Source organism: Podarcis filfolensis, assembly GCF_964270895.1.
Source record: "Podarcis filfolensis genome assembly, chromosome: 5".
Lineage (NCBI taxonomy): Eukaryota > Metazoa > Chordata > Lepidosauria > Squamata > Lacertidae > Podarcis > Podarcis filfolensis.
The window spans coordinates 67772517-67790879 of record NC_139608.1 but is presented as its reverse complement, the minus strand read 5'-3'; the positions used below and the strand labels follow the sequence as shown (position 1 = coordinate 67790879).

The 18363-nt window shown below is 43.6% G+C and overlaps 1 protein-coding gene across 1 annotated transcript in view; it reads right to left on the bottom strand.

The window, feature by feature from the left end:
- The window catches only part of MICU1 (mitochondrial calcium uptake 1), a 131813-nt gene extending 116591 nt beyond the window's left edge, over positions 1–15222 (bottom strand). Inside the window, exon 1 of the mRNA XM_083614229.1 lies at positions 15088–15222. The gene's annotated coding sequence lies outside the window, so the exon portion shown is untranslated. The remainder of the gene's footprint in view (positions 1–15087) is intronic.
- Between the last annotated feature and the right edge of the window lie 3141 nt (positions 15223–18363).

The following is an 18363-nucleotide window of genomic DNA, read 5'->3' as shown; positions in this document are numbered from 1 at the left end:
TGGCTCCAAGCCAAAGGCCAGGCGGAACAACTCCGTCTTACAGGCCCTGCGGAAAGAAATCAGATCCTGCAGGGCCCTGGTCTCATGAGGCAGAGAGTTCCACCAGGCCGGAGCCAGAGTTGAAAAGGCCCTGGCTCTGGTTGAAGCCAATCTAACTTCCTTAGGGCCCGGGACCACTAGAGTGTTGCTATTTATGGACCTTGAGGCTCTCCGTGGGGCATACCGGGAGAGGCGGTCTCGTAGGTACGAGGGTCCTAGGCCGTGAAGGGCTTTAAAGGTCAAAAGCAGCAAATATCAAATCCAAACTCTTCTTCTTCTTTTCATCATCACTAACCATAATGAGTATTAGCATCACCAGCATCAAAGTCAACACTGCCTTCATCCCAATTCACAGGCCAGTTTACAATATAAAAACACAAAAATACGTATCGTAATGACGAACATTAACAATACCCCCACAGACAGTTGAAAAGGCCATAGACTTAATTAGCCAAAGGCCCGGTTTAAGAAGAAGGTTTTTGCCTGGTGATTAAAGATATATAATGAAAGCGTCTAGTGAACCTTCCTGGGAAGAACATTCTACAAATGAGGAACCATTGCAGAAAAGGCCTGTTCTCCTGTGGTCACCCCTCTGGACCTCTCACAGAGAAAGCACACAATTAAGGGCCTTGGATCGGTGTATTTTGTGTCTGTGACATGCAGAACTAAAAGACGAATATCCAGTAGTTAAACAGATTACTTCAATTGCATCTGTCCTGAAAGCCCTGGTGCAAACTAGATGGACCGCTTTAACTATGTCTCCACTACTCAACCACCTATGGAGAAAGTCAAGGAAGAGTTATGATCAAGGAAATTACCCGACTAAAATGGAGACATACAGTTGTCTCCCATCATAAAAACCCTTGAGAATGAGAGAAATTGTGAGAGTTAAGCGAAGGTACTTCAAGCAAAGGGGAAAGCCACACAATTCCACAAGCTAAATGGACACCTGGGAGAAGAAAACAAGTTGCAAGATGAGAGAAAAGAGGAGGTGAAAGTGAAAAGAACACAGCTGCTCACAGCTCTCAAATTGTTCATGTTTCCATCTGGAACATGAAACGTCCCCTTTATTTACCAAATGTCTCCTTCATTCTGTCCCCTCAAACCTCAATATTTGCGCCTAACATTTGTGTTTGAAGGGACTGCAAAGCACTGGAGGGGACCTACATTGTCCCCTCCCATCAGCTCCCATCAGCCCCAGCCAGCATGGCCAACGGCCAGGGATGAGCAAGATTTGGAGGGTCACGGGTTCCCCATTCCTGCAGCAGAGCCTTGAAGATCAAGCTCTTGTGTTGAATGAAACCTATGCCAGATGAATTTTAATTATGATATGAAGGAAACAGAATTTAAAAGGCTCCAGCATTTTGCGAGGGAGATTTTTTTTTTTTAAGGCAAGCATCTTAATCAGACAGTGAGCTGAGTCAGTAGCATGCTATTTTTAAAATCAGTTTTATGCACAAAATTTTATTCACATGCAGCATTTTTCAGTAGGCTTCTGTCTCTCTCCAATTTGTTCATTCTTCATCATAGGCCTGACAATATATTATGCACTCTTGGCCTCTTTAGCACAGCTACTTGGCAGGCAGATCTGCACTTTATAAGATTACTTTTTAAGACTTACAATAATACCAAAGCCCCTATTGCCTTTGAAGTCAACACTGGCAAGCTAAGTTAACACAAGACTATTGCCCACGCATGCTTTTTATCTGACAGCTGCAGACTTGATTTCCCTTCTTTAAAAATATGCTTGTAATATGCTTGTATACGCTTGTGCTCATGCATGTACGCAAGGGAGTAATAAGGTAAGCATTGCTGACAATTGTCCAAAATGTTCATAGTACATAATGTCTGGGGAGTGTTAGCAGTCTTCCCCAACCTGGTGCTCTCCAGATTTCTTTTCAAACTACTCCCTTCATCCCTCACCACTGGCTACCACTCAGTCACAGTGCTAGAAACTCAGATGTATAAGCTAGGCGCCATAGGGCTCCTTAAACCAGGGTTACAGTCGCCAAAATAGAATGTCTAGTTGCCATTTTCGGGCCAGAGAGCTCGAAAGTCGTATCTTTCAGTGCGACTTTTGGGTGCCTGAAATTCATTCTGATTGTGCAGATAAAATATAACAGAAAGAATTCTACAGGCTGTGTTGCTACTGTGTGAAAACAGTCAAGATCCAAGGATTCCTAGACACGCACCTCCAGATGGTGAAGATATCACAAGCCATTCTGGGACCTGAGCATCTTCACTTGGTCGCAAGTGGCCAATAGCCAAGTGCAAAATGTGCTTGGTGCCTGGCAAATTTTGAATGCTAATGGGTCACAAGATGTAGCCACCTTGCTAAAGCTATGGGGGATCTGGGTCTAGTCAGTGTCTGGATAGGAAATGACAGAGGAATTCTATGTATGCCACCTTGAATTCCATGTTGGAAGAAAAGAGGGATGCAAATGTCCTAAATATAGCAATAAAAAATCTTGCCAATCTGCCTAGCCAGGGTGAAAAAGCACAAGCAGAAGCAGGCTGCAGGATTGCTTGATCCTTCTCCTCCTTTGGCAGAACTCATTTACTCTTGCAGAGTCTGACCATGCTTAGAGCTGGGTTCTCTCTTAAGCTAGCATCTGAAACCAACCGAGCTGTCAGATCATCGGATAAGCAGAACTCTGGTTAATTAACTACAGTTCACACCGATGTCATGTAACAGCTAGTCAGTAATGGCCTAAAGGGGGAATTTGCACTCCAGATGATGTAAGGAAGGAGCATGTTATCTTGCAGCCTGCACCCAATTACCGGTACTTGACCATGATTAAGCAATTGGGCAGCCTTACATCTGAACTAGCCCAGGCAGTTTATTGCCAGAGATACACATACACACATACCCTAGGAAGTCATAACGAACACCCACCACAAGTAAAATTATCATAAGTAGATCATGAAAAAACTGAACAAGTGCAAGTGATCTTCCCCATGCAGGAAAGAAAGAACACAGCAGCAGAAAGGGCTAACTGTGAGGAAAGCCAAGAATTTTTGAATGGAACAGCCCCAGAGATGCTACGTTAGGCCCATTACTAAACTAGGTCCTTTGAATCGAAAATGCAAGAGCCCCTGAGCAGCAGCTGGTGCGCTGTTTTCTAAAGAGGCAAAGCTCGTCCCTGCCCATTGAGAAGCTGTTGCATTCTTTTCTAGCAAGGCTCATGCCCCTGCACTGCAGTTTTTGCAGGCAGCCTTGTTTGGTCAGCATCAGAGATCAGAATCAAAAAACGCATTACAGCGGAGCAAATCAAAGCAGCTTCTCTGAAGGGAGGGAAAGTCAGGTACAAAATAAAGGGGGACAGCATTCTCGTCTTCAGCAGCCTCCTCAAACCTGGTGTGTACAGAAAGGATGTAACTTTTGCATGGGGCTTAATTCTTGAAGAAGTGGAGACGCAGGGCTCAGGTCATACCTGCTGACCAACTGGGAGGGGGCATCTTTCCCTGGGACCATTGAAGCAAGGTATACCTACAGAAACCCTATAAAGTAGATAACGCAGAAATGGAATGTCAACCAGTGAGTTTAGTGTCTGAATGAGGACCTGAACTCATGTCTCTCCAGTCCAAGCACAACACTCCATTTATTTACTGTTATTCAATTTTTTATATCCCTTCTTTCTAATGTGTTTGTATTAGTGTAACTTATAAGCATCAAAATGCTAAAATCCAAAGCACACACAAACACAGTATAACAACCAAACCACATTAAAACCAAGCTTAGCAAATTAAAAGCCCTGAACAAGGTCCACCACATAAAACTGACCAGCATGCCAAAAGCATCTGACCAGCATGCCAAAAGCTGGTTGACCAAGAACACTTCCAGCAAACAGTGGAAAGTGGTGAGGAAAAAGTTAAGTATCCTCAAACTGTACATTTCTAAGTACTAGGAACACAGCAGTGATGGTGGATAGTAGCAGAGAGAAACCAACAAGGCTGGTTAAGAATCAATATAAAGAGCTAATTTTAAAAAGTCAAGGAATACTTGTGCTCTCCAAGCAGTATTTAGCCTCAGTGTATAAACTGGCTGAGATCAACGAGATCAATAGTCAACTTCTAGGCAGCTCAAAACAGGTCAAGAGAGGCATGCCCGTCGTTCTTTCTTCCACCTGTGCTTCATCCCTGCTGAGATTTGGGGATTTGCAGAGCAGGGAGAAGTTAGTTTTAGTCAGAATAACTGGGCTAAAAAATCCAGGTTTTGAAGAACAGAAACAAAAATTAAAATCAAACTTGTCCTCTTCCAGGGTTTCAAGAAACGGTAGCATTTGAATGGCTTCTGCTTGTAAAAGAAAGAGCAGGTGGTTTAGAGAAGGCTCTAAGCATGCAAGCCTACATGCAGTGGGGGACAGAATCACATTCCACACACCTGCTTCCTTGCCCCATCTCTGGACCCACTAGATGTCCAGTGCATTTGATAAAATATTTGCATAGGACCTATGCAACAGAATTGTTCCTTGGGAATTATTTTCATTAATGACCACATAATCCAGTATCTTAACAATTTCATTCACCACTGTTGTCCTGGCGAGTGCCACAAGTCCAGATCCACCTCCATAGCCTGGAGCTGCAAGTGGGAGGGTGACCACAGCACCACTCCCAAATGTTTTTGAATTAAGTGTGTGATTTGGCTATGTGGTCCATCACTCTGTTCTGGCTCCAGGGGGTGGGATGTAACAGAGATGCCTTGGTACCATACTCCCTAGGTGCCCCAAGTAGCCAACAAACACAAAGCCAAGGCAAACCCAGCTTTCCCTTCCTGCTTCTGAGCTTGGAGTTGAAGGTGGCAGCAGGGAAATGTCATTGACATCACATTGTGTTTCACAGGTGCACCGTCAAGGAGAACATGTCCACTGCTTAGTGGTCCACAAAGTTTGGCTTGCTCTTCACTTTTAATTTCACTCAATCACCCTTAATAATGCTATAGTATAGTATAGTATAGTATAGTATAGTATAGTATAGTATAGTACAGTATACTATACACATGAATATTCAAGTTGCAATATATAGGTGGCTATTGTGAAGTTTGGGGAAAGACAAATAGAGAGGAATGAATTTGCTCAGTGTCCCACAAAAAGCTCAATAATTTTTGTCCTGGTATTGCACTGCACCAACAGTCCATACAGCCCGGTATTATCAGACACAGGTTTTCCCCATCCCTACTTCCAGGGATCTCAACACTACACTACAGCTCTCTTTTAATCTATTCAAAATTCAGAATAGCATTGCCCGCTAGGTTTAATAAAGCATAAATATTCTCCTCATTTTAAAGCTCATAACCAGTGACAGATCAGAGAAGATGATCACTGTACGATAGGTGCCCCCAAGGGAGCTAATCAGCAATACTAGACACTGTGTGCAATATACACTTTCGGAAAACCACATTCTCATCTCAGTTAGAATTCACAAGCCAATTAGTGTCAGCAGGGAGAAAAAGCAAAATGTATGCAAGGCTGTTAAAAAGAATGTTAACGCCATTAAAAAACAACAACCCAAATACTGCATTTAACAAAATGTTCTGTGTTTCTCGCCAATTTTAATTGCTTTGCAGCCATATGCAAGTTTCCTTCTGAAATGCAAGCTTACAAAGTTTCTAGCCCTCACAGCTAGGGAAAACTGGGCAAGCACGACGGCGGTCTGAAAAAGTAATCAGAGGATAAGAAGAAGATCTATACTGCACAGTATAAGTTCCAGTCAGGTCTCTTCATTAGCCCTCACATGCACTTTTGAGGCCTTAGGCCAGAGCTTTCTAAACTTTTCATGTTGGTGACACTTTTTAGACATGAATCATTTTGCAACACAGTAATTCAGTTTAACTAGCAAACAGGAGGTTAAACTAACCCCTTTCCAGCCCTGGGAGGAGTGCGGTGATCATCCGTGTGACACATTTACACTCTGCAGCTGGCACACTAACAGGTTGTGACAGACAGTTTGGAAAGCTCTGCCTTGTGCACTTCCAGACTGTTGTTTTGTGGACAGAATTTAGCTGCATACCAGCAAATGATCTTGCCCAAGAAACTTGCTTCCAAAAACAGCCTCTGGACTTTTTGAGATAAGGAAAGTGATGGGAAAATGTGCTGGAAACTGTGGGGTAACAATGCAATGTCTTTAAACTTCTCCGCAAATCAGGATGAACGCTCAATAAGCAGGTAATCTGGAAGTCACCTTCATACGGCAGGATATGCACAATTTATTTTATCGTGAGTGCTGAAAATAGTGTGTTTGTGTCTTCCCAGGTTTCTGGTTCTAACCTTGTGTAGAGGTTCTAACCTCTACCTATTTCTGCCAGGCAAAATAGCCTCTCCCCAAACAATACAAGGGTGAAGTAGCTGATAAAGAGCACAACTTTGTGGATTATCCTGCCCTGCTCTTATGCCAGTTGCACTACCATTCTGCCTGCTAGAAAAACACAACTCCACCAACTCCAAAGCAAATGGGGTAGGATCAGGGTAGGAAAATCCATGGTTGTTTTAGCTTTCATAGCTGACCGAGATGGCACAAAGCTGGAGTAGCTGCAAATGAGACAACATGACTCTCAAACAAAGGAAACAGAATCTGTGACCCAACTGAAGACAGGTGATCATGCACAGGTGCATAGCCTTTTGATTTATGGTGGAGTATTTTCAAAGAAAAGGTAGGGAGGGGGGAAAGCAGGATAACAGGCAAGGAAAGCAAACAACACAGCATCTGCTGTATCCTGTTCAACCACCACAACGGTCAAGCCTTTCAAGATTTACATGTGGCGTTTCCGTGAAGCAATCCAAGTTTTCTTTTTCAGTATTGGTCAGTTTCAAGTGGAGCAAGTCAAACCTGCACCCAAACTCCATTGTGCAGGTACCACAAATGAGAATTAACTGCACATTCACATGAAATGGGGCAGCAGCATAGAGGCACTGATATAATGTATTTGTAGAAGGCAGCAGCAACAACAGAAACCAACTGCAGGAGAGCTAATTCAGCTATGATGTGGACATCCAACACTTGCAATTGACAGATCTCAACCTTCAGCACAGCAGTTCATGTGTCTGAGTGGGCAGCAGTGGGCAAGACAGATTGTCGCTGCTGGTTAAGTTGCCCAGAGCTGTCTTTCCCAGGACTGCTTCACTGCCGCCTTCACTCACCTTGACATTTTTTTCCAGCATCACTAGATAAAAGATTGCCCACAGTGCTTGCATTATTAATCTGAATTACATTTCTGAAGATGATGAAATTTTGTACCAGCATAATTTCTTTGATGGTGCTCAAGCTAATATTTCATCGTACTAATTCCAACCAAGGGAGAAAGCCTGAAAGCTATCACTCCATCTATGTCACTGCCTGATCCCCATCAGAAACCCACGCCGCTACCACCCCACAACTAATTTTCTCCCCAGCTATTATATGCATAGCCCTGCCTCCTGTCATCAGCCTCTGCCCCATGCATAAGATCTAAAATGACAGATGCCAAGATTTTATTCATCCTTTCACCTAGGACAACTTATTATCTCCTTGGGTCCAGCAGATTCTGCTGTGGCCTTGAGGGGACACCTTTCCTAGAGAACACTTGCTCTGAAAACCAGCAGCTCCAAATGCATAATGCAATTAAACCTAAAATTATATAAGACAAACAGGCTCAAGATCCCTAGTGCTATTTCCATCTCTCTCAGTAAAGCTCTGCATCAGTCAGCCAACAAAACTCGGATTGATTGACATAAGTGAGAACACAAGTATGCTACCCACTTTTTGGGGGGCTAAAACGTATTAAGGATCAGGTTATCTAAACTCAAGTCACATGGATGTAGCACCAATTAGAAAGGCAAGACCTTCAAGGCACTATGTAATTAACATTGCTGATAACCAAATCAAAGTAGTATGCAGCTACTTCTTACAATGCCCACCTGAAATTTATTAGATGTAATTAGGGATGCTAGAGGATTCTGACAAAAACACAAACATAAGCGAAAATTGCTGGCATTTGCTAATTCATCCTATGCCTGAAATGGAAATTGATCAAGCAAATACCAAATGGAAATTGCTGCTGTTGTTCTCAGTCCACAAACAATATGTAATTCATGACTCCCCTGTCCTCCATTTGAATCATGTTTCCTTTGCATTGAAAAGAATGCTACGGAAACAATTGCATCATTAATTTCATTAAATTTGTAACTTACATAAATGACATAAATAGTAACAAGGTACATTAAATAGAGGACAGTGAGACAAAAAATGTAGCATTTGGGGGGAAACGAACTGCAGCAGAACAGAAACAGCACTGATTGTGACAAAGACCAGTCAGATTGGAAACTGTTGCATTCTTACACCCACAGCTTATTTCCCACCGTCCACCACCAGTTTTAAATAAACACAGTCACAGAGACCATTACTGCCAATAAGGTTGCAGCCACATTGGTGTACTCTAAGTCAAGTCCATCACTGCCTACTCAAACAGTCCACTCTTCAAATGCTCCCCAATATGGGGGGTAATAAATGTTGGCTGATCTGGCCAGGTTTGCTAGGGATTACAACTAGACAATGCATGTGAACTGAACACTTGAAAGCACTATAAAAATGCTAAGTAGCATTGCATTATTATGATGATTAAAATTAATCACGGGGCTAAATCTAACTCTCAATAAAAATAACAATGCATTTCCATGTACCTGCCTTACAGCTCAACCTTCTTTTTCCATGTTAAAGAACAGAGAACCAGAAGAAGAGTAAATGTGTTCCATGTTTAAAAACAAGATTGAGTTCCACAACTGCTTCAGTATTTACCAGTATTACTGTTAATCAGGATAAGACAATGGGCCAAGTCTTCACAGCAAGCCCCAACTCTGTTCACTGCCTCAGAACCCTGGTGAACCCAAGGGCCATTTCCATGCAGCACTTTAGGCTGAGGTTGTTCATCCTTGCTGGAGGTGCAATTCAAGCATACAACAGTTTTCCAGCATAGCTAAAATCACTTCCAAATTAAACAGCCTAATCTCATACACATTTCTACTCAGAAGCAGAGTCCTACTGAGTTTTATGGGACTTACTCCCAAGTTTAGGGGCTACAGGATTGCAGCCTAAACCTCAATTTCTTTCATTTTGCAGGACCAGGCATAAGACAGGATTAGTTTTGTATTACACCTTGTGATCTTTTGCTTTTGTGAGAAAAGCTAAGTCAACAAGAGATGTCTGCCTTACCACTAACTTTTTTTTGTATTTAAGGAGTGTAATTCATTATGTTTACTAAATAGCAACCCTGCAAATTCTACTATTTAAGGAGCTAATTTACTATTAAACTGAGCTATGTGGCACCAAGACAATTAGCACGACTATAGAGTGGCAATGCTATATTAAAGACAAAACAGTAAAGAATATCTGAATAAACCTTTGCATATGCTTTCTTCCATAAGTAACAGGTGTTTTATTATTTCTAATTAAACCTTTTACGCTTATACGATTTTTAAAATGATGAATTTTTACACATGACTCATTCTTCTCATCCAAACAGCTAAGCACTTATTTATAATTTCTTGAAGACAAACCCAGCCAACATGATGAAAATCAAATTATCGATCAAGAAAAAAAGTAATTAATGTACAAAATCTATATCCCATTTTCTGACTAAGCCTCACAAATAATGGATTCAAGCTCACTCAGTAAATCTTCTTATTCACAAAGCAATTTTCAACCCAGAGGAAGCAAGGTTTCCTCTGCAATCCTAAGCACAGACCAAAAAGCAGGCAATGTCCAATGATCTCTACCTCTGTAAAATGGTGCAGAATTGAATTGGAAGCTGGAATCGTGCAAAAAAACCCAAAAACCTTCATTAGCAATGTAACCACTTCAGACACTCTTGTGAACAATGGGCATGCTGTTAAGAGTTAAATACAGATCAAAGAAGCAGAATTTATGTCTTTAAATTGCTGTCTTGAGTAGGCTTGAAAAGTTGCTGTAGCTAGCAAGTGCTATGAGTGTACGTCGGAGGAAAATTGAGCGAGTTGGAAAGAAAGAGAAGAGGAAAAATGAAAGACGTTTAATATACCATTGATTTCATGAAGAGTGAATGTATTGATGGTGCTGTGAATAGATGTCTGTCGATCTGAACTTTTTCTATGATTTATTACTGTAGGTCATGGCATCAGTAAAAAGGTTGGCATAACTTAATATGACAAGAGAACCTTCCTTATTAACTTTATTGACCCTGGTACTACCAGTCTGACCTCAAGACGTGTCCTGGAAGGCATTCAGAAGACAATCATCATATGTAAACCTAGCTACTATTAAAATCTACTTAACATCTGAATGGATGTCAATATTCTTATTTATTAAATTTATATCCCACCCTTTATCTGCAGATCACAAGATAATGTCAGGACCCAATGGCATTCTGGGTAAATTAGGAGAGCAACTACCACTGCTGTATTTCTCTTATTAATGACAGCAATATTTTCTTTAATCAAAGCAAAACAGCTCCAGCAGGCCAGATAAAGGGCAATCTACAAAAGCATGCCATCATGAGGCTTACCTTTGCTTGACACATAAAGGTGACCATACTACTTCAAACTGCAGGTGGGGATGAATGATTTCTGAAAGTCTTTCACACGCAACCATTTTCCTGCAAGGAGCAGCTCAGAATCTGCCTAGCCCACTTCCTTCTCTGCCAGTTCTCCATTTCTATCATTGTGATGTTTGTCTTTTAAACGTAGGGAGATCTTTTTAGAAAATTATTGTGGCGCTTGTACTCCGAAGCAGGACACTCCAGAACTCCATTATAGTCTCACGACTCAGTCGCCTCATTTCACATGTATAGTCCAGGCCTTAATGCCTGCTTCAAAGACAGAGCTGCACTGTGTCACGCTTTAATGATGGAGAGCTAAGCCAAGCACAAATCTGTTACAGTGGTACCTCGGGTTAAGAACTTAATTCATTCTGGAGGTTCAGTTCTTAACCTGAAACTGTTCTTAACCTGAGGTACCACTTTAGCTAATGGGGCCTCCTGCTGCCACCACTGCGCAATTTCTGTTCTCATCCTGAAGCAAAGTTCTTAACCCAAGGTACTATTTCTGGGTTAGCGGAGTCTGTAACCTGAAGCGTCTGTAATCTGAAGCGTCTGTAACCCGAGGTACCACTGTTTTTTCATTTTGAAATATGTAAGGATCCTCCCCTGTAAAAATTTAGCCAATCCATCCCAAAATAACCCTTACCAGTTCATTGCTATTGATGCCCCCCATAAAATTCTCTCTCTCTCTCCAAATCACAAAAGGAAGAAGCAGGAGCTGCAGAAAAGCCACAAGGGACTTTCTTACTAAACCTGGCAAATAATACATTCTATTTCTTTAATCTTTGGTCAGGAAGAGGGAGGACCTTCATTCTCTCTACAAAAGATTGATAGCGATGGATTCTAGTCTGGGGAAGAATCTGCCCACTTGTCTACCCAAGGAGCTGAAGAAGAAATGTATTAGTCTACATTTATTTATTTCTCTTAGTCACTTACTACAAAAGACCTGGAAGCAACTATTGTTTTAATATTATGTTACCTACCTTGCATTTATTTATTTTATTTCTATAGCATCCTTCATAAGGATCACGAGGTGGTTTACAATATAAAAACCACAAAAATATGTAACATAGTAACAAACAAAAACAATACAGTTTAAAAGGCCGTAAACTGTTTAATTAGCCAAAGGCCTGAGAGAAGAGGAATGTTTTTGCCTGGCGCCTAAATATATGTAAATGTTTAATAAAAAGTTACAAATGTTAACTATTTATAGTAGTTAAAAGTTAACCATGAAATATTAAAATAAGTAATGGCATCTGGCCTTCTTACTAAATTGAAGGGCCTTCTTGATTTAAGGTGGTTCTAACAACACACGGTTGTTGGCACACGGGTGGCGCTGTGGGTTAAACCACAGAGCCTAGGACTTGCCGATCAGAAGGTCGGCGGTTCGAATCCCCGTGACGGGGTGAGCTCCCGTTGCTCGGTCCCTGCTCCTGCCAACCTAGCAGTTCGAAAGCACGTCAAAGTGCAAGTAGATAAATAGGTACCACTCCGGCGGGAAGGTAAACGGCGTTTCCGTGTGCTGCTCTGGTTCGCCAGAAGCGGCTTAGTCATGCTGGCCACAAGACCCGGAAGCTGTACGCCGGCTCCCTCGGCCAATAAAGCGAGATGAGCACCGCAACCTCAGAGTCGGTCATGACTGGACCTAATGGTCAGGGGTCCCTTTACCTTTACCTAACAACACACACACACACACCGTTTTCTAATAGAACAGAGCAGCCACTCCGAGTGGGTGCCAACCGTGGCTGAGGGCAAGGACTTTGGTATCCGGCTCATGCACTGCCCTGTGCAGATGCACCAGCCGTAAGTTCTCTTTCAAAGGGCTGTGGAGTCGCCTCCTAACCAGATGCGCTACTTGTGTCAAGCCAGCATTGGCGTCGGGAGCAAGGGGGGAGAGAGCGGTTGCTACTGAGGAAGGGGCAGTGCTGCTGCCCGTGGAAGCTGACCACTGTAGAGGAGGAGGAGGAGAGAGCCTGGTTTTTTTTCCAGAAAAACCGGTGTCAGTACTGCACATACCGCCAGAAAAAAGCACTGGTTAAAAGTGAGAGTGCATGGACCTACATTCAAACCCACACATAGCCAGGAAGCTCCCTAGATTACTTTGGGCTACTCACTATCTCTTTAATTTGCTACATGGCATTGTGAGTACTGTATAAAAGTAAGAAATGATGCACACCACCCTGAGCTATAGGTACTTGGAGAAAAAGTGGAACCTGAACATGATGTAAGGTGATAGTTGCTTGTATGCTACTATTAACCTGGTCTATCAAGGGCTAAGATGATGATGATGATGATGATGATGATGATGATAATAATTTATTTATACCCCGCCCATCTGGCTGGGCTTCCCCAGCCACTCTGGGCGGCTTCCAAAAAAATATTAAAACACTGTAATACATCAAACATTAAAAGCTTCCCTAAACAGGGCTGCCTTCAGATGTCTTCTAAAAGTCTGGTAGTTGTTGTTCCCTTTGACATCTGGTGGGAGGGCGTTCCACAGGGAGGGTGCCACTACCAAGAAGGCCCTCTGCCTGGTTCCCTGTCTTCTCAGTCCATTTTCATTTACCTATGAAAACTCATCCACTATGGTCCATACCTCCCCTGCTGTTACAAACTGATTACTGTTCAATCTCCCTTACATATTTTATAGAAAGATGGGGTATAAGGATTGAAGACTGTGGAGTGTGGAACTAGGCGAAACCTGAGTTCAAATCCCCATTCACTTACAAGGCTTACTGGGTAATCTTGGTCTAATAGCCAGCTCTGTACGTAAATACACAAGGGTTCTTGTGAGGATAAAGTGCAGATGTAGGTTTCTGTAAAATCCTTGGGGAAAGTGTAGGATAAAAATATAATTGTGAAATAAAATAAATACTGTGGCATTTGCAATCCTGATTTAATATACAGAGACAAAACACAACATTACAGGAGCATAAGCTGGAAAGCATTGTCTCTTAGCTGCAGGCTTCCCAAACCAGGTGCCTTCTAGATGTTCTGCACTACATTTCCCATCAGCTCCAGCCAGAATGGCCAATGGTCAGGGATTATGGGAGTTGTGGTTTAAAAAAACTGGAGGGCACCAGGTCAGGGAAGGCTTCTTTACTATAAAGGAGACCTGACCACCTTAGTTATACCACAAGGCAATTATAATGACAGAGAAAAGGGAGAGTTGCTAGGATCCATATTAGTTTCACTGTGGTTGAGATAGCGTTTTCCAAACAGTGAGCACACAAAGCCCTATCAAGAGGCGGAAAAGTTTCTCAATATACCAATCATATATTTGAGAAATATGTCAGACTTACTAAAATAAAGTCAATTCTGAACTATTAAGGCTGCAGTCCTAAGCACACTTACAAGAAAATGATGTCCTACTGAACTCACTGGAGCTCATATGAAGTAAACACAAATGGAACTAGGCAGTAAGCATTTTTCTTTAAGCCATAAGAACAGATGATTGGCTTAAATGGGCTTTCTAGGATGCAGGGGGTGTGGCGACTTCACCCATTTAAAGTAGTTCTGGGTCAATTGAGAATAGATCATTCAGACTCTTTCTGAGGAAGCAAGAATATACAGTTTCTAGGTAGAGTTGCATCGCTAAATTAAACAGTGCACAGCCACCACTACGAAATAACCCCAACTTTTAAATATGTTGTAATACAACCAAAGGGGAGGGGGATAATATGAACAAAGAAACCACCTTCTGCTTATGTGATTCTTGTTTTCCTCGTGTCACTTAAACCCACTTACAGAATATACAACAGATGATATAGATCCAGGAAGCAGAATAAGGGACACTATGCTGACAGGCAGGTAATTTCATGGATACACGAATAAAACATATTCCTGCATCATACTCATAGCTCAATACTTCTATAGACCTCAGAGTGCAAATTGCTTTACAGAGCTGTTCTTTTTATTCCGAATTAGGCACTTATCGCCTACCATAGGTTCCACACACACACACACACACACACACACACAGGCATCAGCAGCCGTCCATAAAATATGTCAAACAACAAGGGGGTGGGGTCAGGGTACCAAAATCACGAAAAAAGGGGTTTCTTAACCAAAAGAACCTTTCCCCCCCCCCGCCCGCCTGCCACTTCTCTCCTTATAAATGTGGTATAAAGAGAAAGCTTGAAGGGAAATCCCTTAATACATTAGAAGATGAAAAAACCTAGCCTGTCCCTGAATACGCAACGGGGAGGGACAGCGCCAGGGGGAGCAAACATGGTTGTTCAAGGCTTGACAAAGCTTGGGACTGAAACCACTTCCCGTGCTAGGACGTAAACAAGACAGAGAAATCTTCCTGAGCATGTGCAGAGTGGCTTGCGTTTCTCAACACCGAACAGCACCTAAACACCCGGGGGGCGGGGCTTCCAGACGAGACTTCCAGCCCCGTTTGAGACTCGCCACCGGCATCTGCTACCGTGAACACGGTGCCAGCCGGGAGCTCCCTCCCTCCCGCCGCTGTCTCCGTCCGTTTCTTGCCGCCCGAGCCTTACCTGGGCAGCAGCAGCAGCAGCCTCTGGGTTGAGGGGTCGGGGCTGAGGCGACTCCGCGTCGAGCGCGACCAAGACACACAGGCAGCAGCGGAGCAATAACAGACCAGCTCCGCTCTGCCAGGCAAGGATGGGAAGCCAGGCCGCGGCGACCTCGACCACGCCCCCGTCTCCAGGCCCCGCCTCCAACCCCGCCTTTCTGTCAGCGGGCGCGGCGCGATGGCATCACCAGGGCCGTCACTCCCGCCCCGTCCGCGCGCTTTGCCCCGCCCGCTCCCTCCCTCTGGAAGAGTTTCCTCTTGTGGTGTTGGCGACGCTGCTGCGTTTCGATTCCGGCGCGGGATCGTTGCTCTGCGTCGCGTTAAAGGCTACCCAATACGTTGTGGGCATGAGGTCTCATGGGCTTCATTGCAATGGGAGTAAGCCCCATTCAATCCAAGAGGGCTTATTTCTGAGTAGACATGGCTAGGCTTGCGCGGTTAGCCATTATTTATGTATTTGTGTTATTTATTTATTTCGTGGGATTTGTATGCCACTTGATTGTAGGGGTAAAAAACCCCAAAGCTGATTACAGACACACACACACACACACACATATATATAAACAATAAAATCATCACTAATGACAACCATGATATAAAACGTACAGACAGTTAAAAGCACAATAAAGGACCCCTGACCATTAGGTCCAGTCGTGGCCGACTCTGGGGTTGTGGTGCTCATCTCGCTTTATTGGCCGAGGGAGCCAGTGTACAGCTTCCAGGTCATGTGGCCAGCATGACTAAGCCGCTTCTGGAGAACCAGTGCAGCGCACGGAAACGCCGTTTACCTTCCCGCCGGAGCGGTATCTATTTATCTACTTGCACTTTGACATGCTTTCGAACTGCTAGGTTGGCAGGAGCAGGGACCGAGCAACGGGAGCTCACCCTGTCGCGGGGATTCGAACCGCTGACCTTCTGATCAGCAAGCCCTAGGCTCTGTGGTTTAACCCACAGCTCCACCCATGTCCCAAAAGCACAATAGAATAGACTTTTTGAAAACCCCACCTCATGCGAGCTTCCTAAACATCTGGCTAGGCATGTCTAAATAAGAATGTCTTCAGAGCAGGTGCGGAAAAGAATAGAGTGCCAGACTGTGATACCAATAGGCAAGGAGGGAACATAGTAAAAAGTTGTTATTAACTGAACTTACTAGTCACTATTTGTATAACTCAAAAGGAAGTTTACAAAATATGCATTTAAAATGCCTCATAAAAGTATGCATACTTTTCAGCAAAAAAAATTCTGCTGAAATAAATAGAAATCAAACTAAAACAATAAAACAAAATTAATTAGGGGAGGTGTTAAGCATTATCCTAAGGTGACAGGTAGGTAGATGATACATCCATATATATGGATATATATGCCAACTTATACATGCACCTGATGAAATAGATGGTTAGGCCACAAAAGGTTATGCCATAACAGATGTGATAGTGTTCAAGATTTATTGGTTTTGTCCTAAGGAATTTTGTAAACGCCCGCTGTTATGTATTGAAGTTCTCACCCTGGCCACCAGGAGTATCGTTTATATAGTTTTCACTCAGGTCCACGTCAGTTATTTTAGGTGGGAAACCCTGGGTTGTTGTTGCTACAATGTTGACAGCCGGCTGCCTATAAAAGCAGGTCGGCTGAGCTGTTTGCTGTTCAGTTCTGTTTCAGCTTACAAATAAAGAGCTGCTTTGGAAGAATTGCTGTGTCGTCTGATATGTTCACTCACAACTTAACACTGGCGACGAAGGTGGGATCGATGGACAACAGAGCACAGCCAGATGCGGCCACCCTCTGAGATGAGCTGAATCACGGAGCTGAAACACTGAGCGATATCACGGAGTAGAACCAATTCAGAGCTGACTGTTCTGGCTAGAGCACAGTGTTCCATCCATCGCCTCCACGTCGGCATCGGAACCATGGCTTCACTCATGCCTCTACCGCCGTTTGCCCCAGCCTCTGAATCATGGGACTCCTACCTCACTCAGTTTGACTGCTACCTCCAAGCAAATGAGCTGACAAGAGAGTCTGTAGAGCAGAAGCGGGGCCTCTCCTCAGCCTTTGTGGCCCCGAAGTGTTCGCGATGGCCCAAGCATTGGTTGCGCCTCTAGCAGTCCAGGCAGCACCTTGGGACACGATTCAAGAGAAGCTCCGCAACCACTACGCCCCAAAGCCATCCAAGATTGCTGCCCGCCATGCGTTCTACCACCGGAACCAGGCAGAGGGGGAGTCAATCAACAACTACACCACCGCCCTCCGATAGGCTGCAATGCACTGCGAGTTCCGAGACTTTGACGATGCCCTGATGGATCAAATCGTCTGCGGGGTCCAGGACATCCGTCTGCAACGGCATCTCCTCGCCAAGCAGACCTCATGCTGCAGAAAGCCACTGAGGAGGCTGTGGCCTCAGAAGCTGTTCAACTCTCCGCCCAGGAAATCCACAAGGCCAGTAGACCGTATTTAAAGGACTATGTTGTTGGACATGTAACACTGTTGGTCTAATGGAAGTATGTGAAATGTAACCGATATGCTTTGTGCCTAATTGAACCATTACGTGTAGTGCTGTATATAAGGAAACCATTACGATTGTAACTAACGCCTTATCTCGGTGGGGAGGGGTGTTATGTATTGAAGTTCTCACCCTGGCCACCAGGAGTATCGTGTATATAGTTTTCACTCAGGTCCACGTCAGTTATTTTAGGCGGGAAACCCTGGGTTGTTGTTGCTACAATGTTGACAGCCGGCTGCCTATAAAAGCAGGCCGGCTGAGCTGTTTGCTGTTCAGTTCTGTTTCAGCTTACAAATAAAGAGCTGCTTTGGAAGAATTGCTGTGTCGTCTGATATGTTCGCCCACAACTTAACACCCACCTTGTAGCCTTTGTGTATTGTAGTTTAAAGCGCAAGATGATGTACAGGTTGTTGAGTTTTTTCATAGGCTGAAGCTGCAGTTTTAAAGACACGTCCTGAGGAAGAAGGAATTCCTTTCAAATCAACAGATCCAGTCAAAGCCCTAAGAACAAGACCTGGATTTAACAAAGAAACCATAAAGTATAAGAGCAACTTCAAAGTCAGATTTTAGCTTATTGGTACAGTGGTACCTCGGGTTACATACGCTTCAGGTTACACACTCCGCTAACCCAGAAATAGTGCTTCAGGTTAAGAACTTTGCTTCAGGATGAGAACATAAATTGGGCTCCGGTGGCGTGGCAGCAGCAGGAGGCCCCATTAGCTAAAGTGGTGCTTCAGGTTA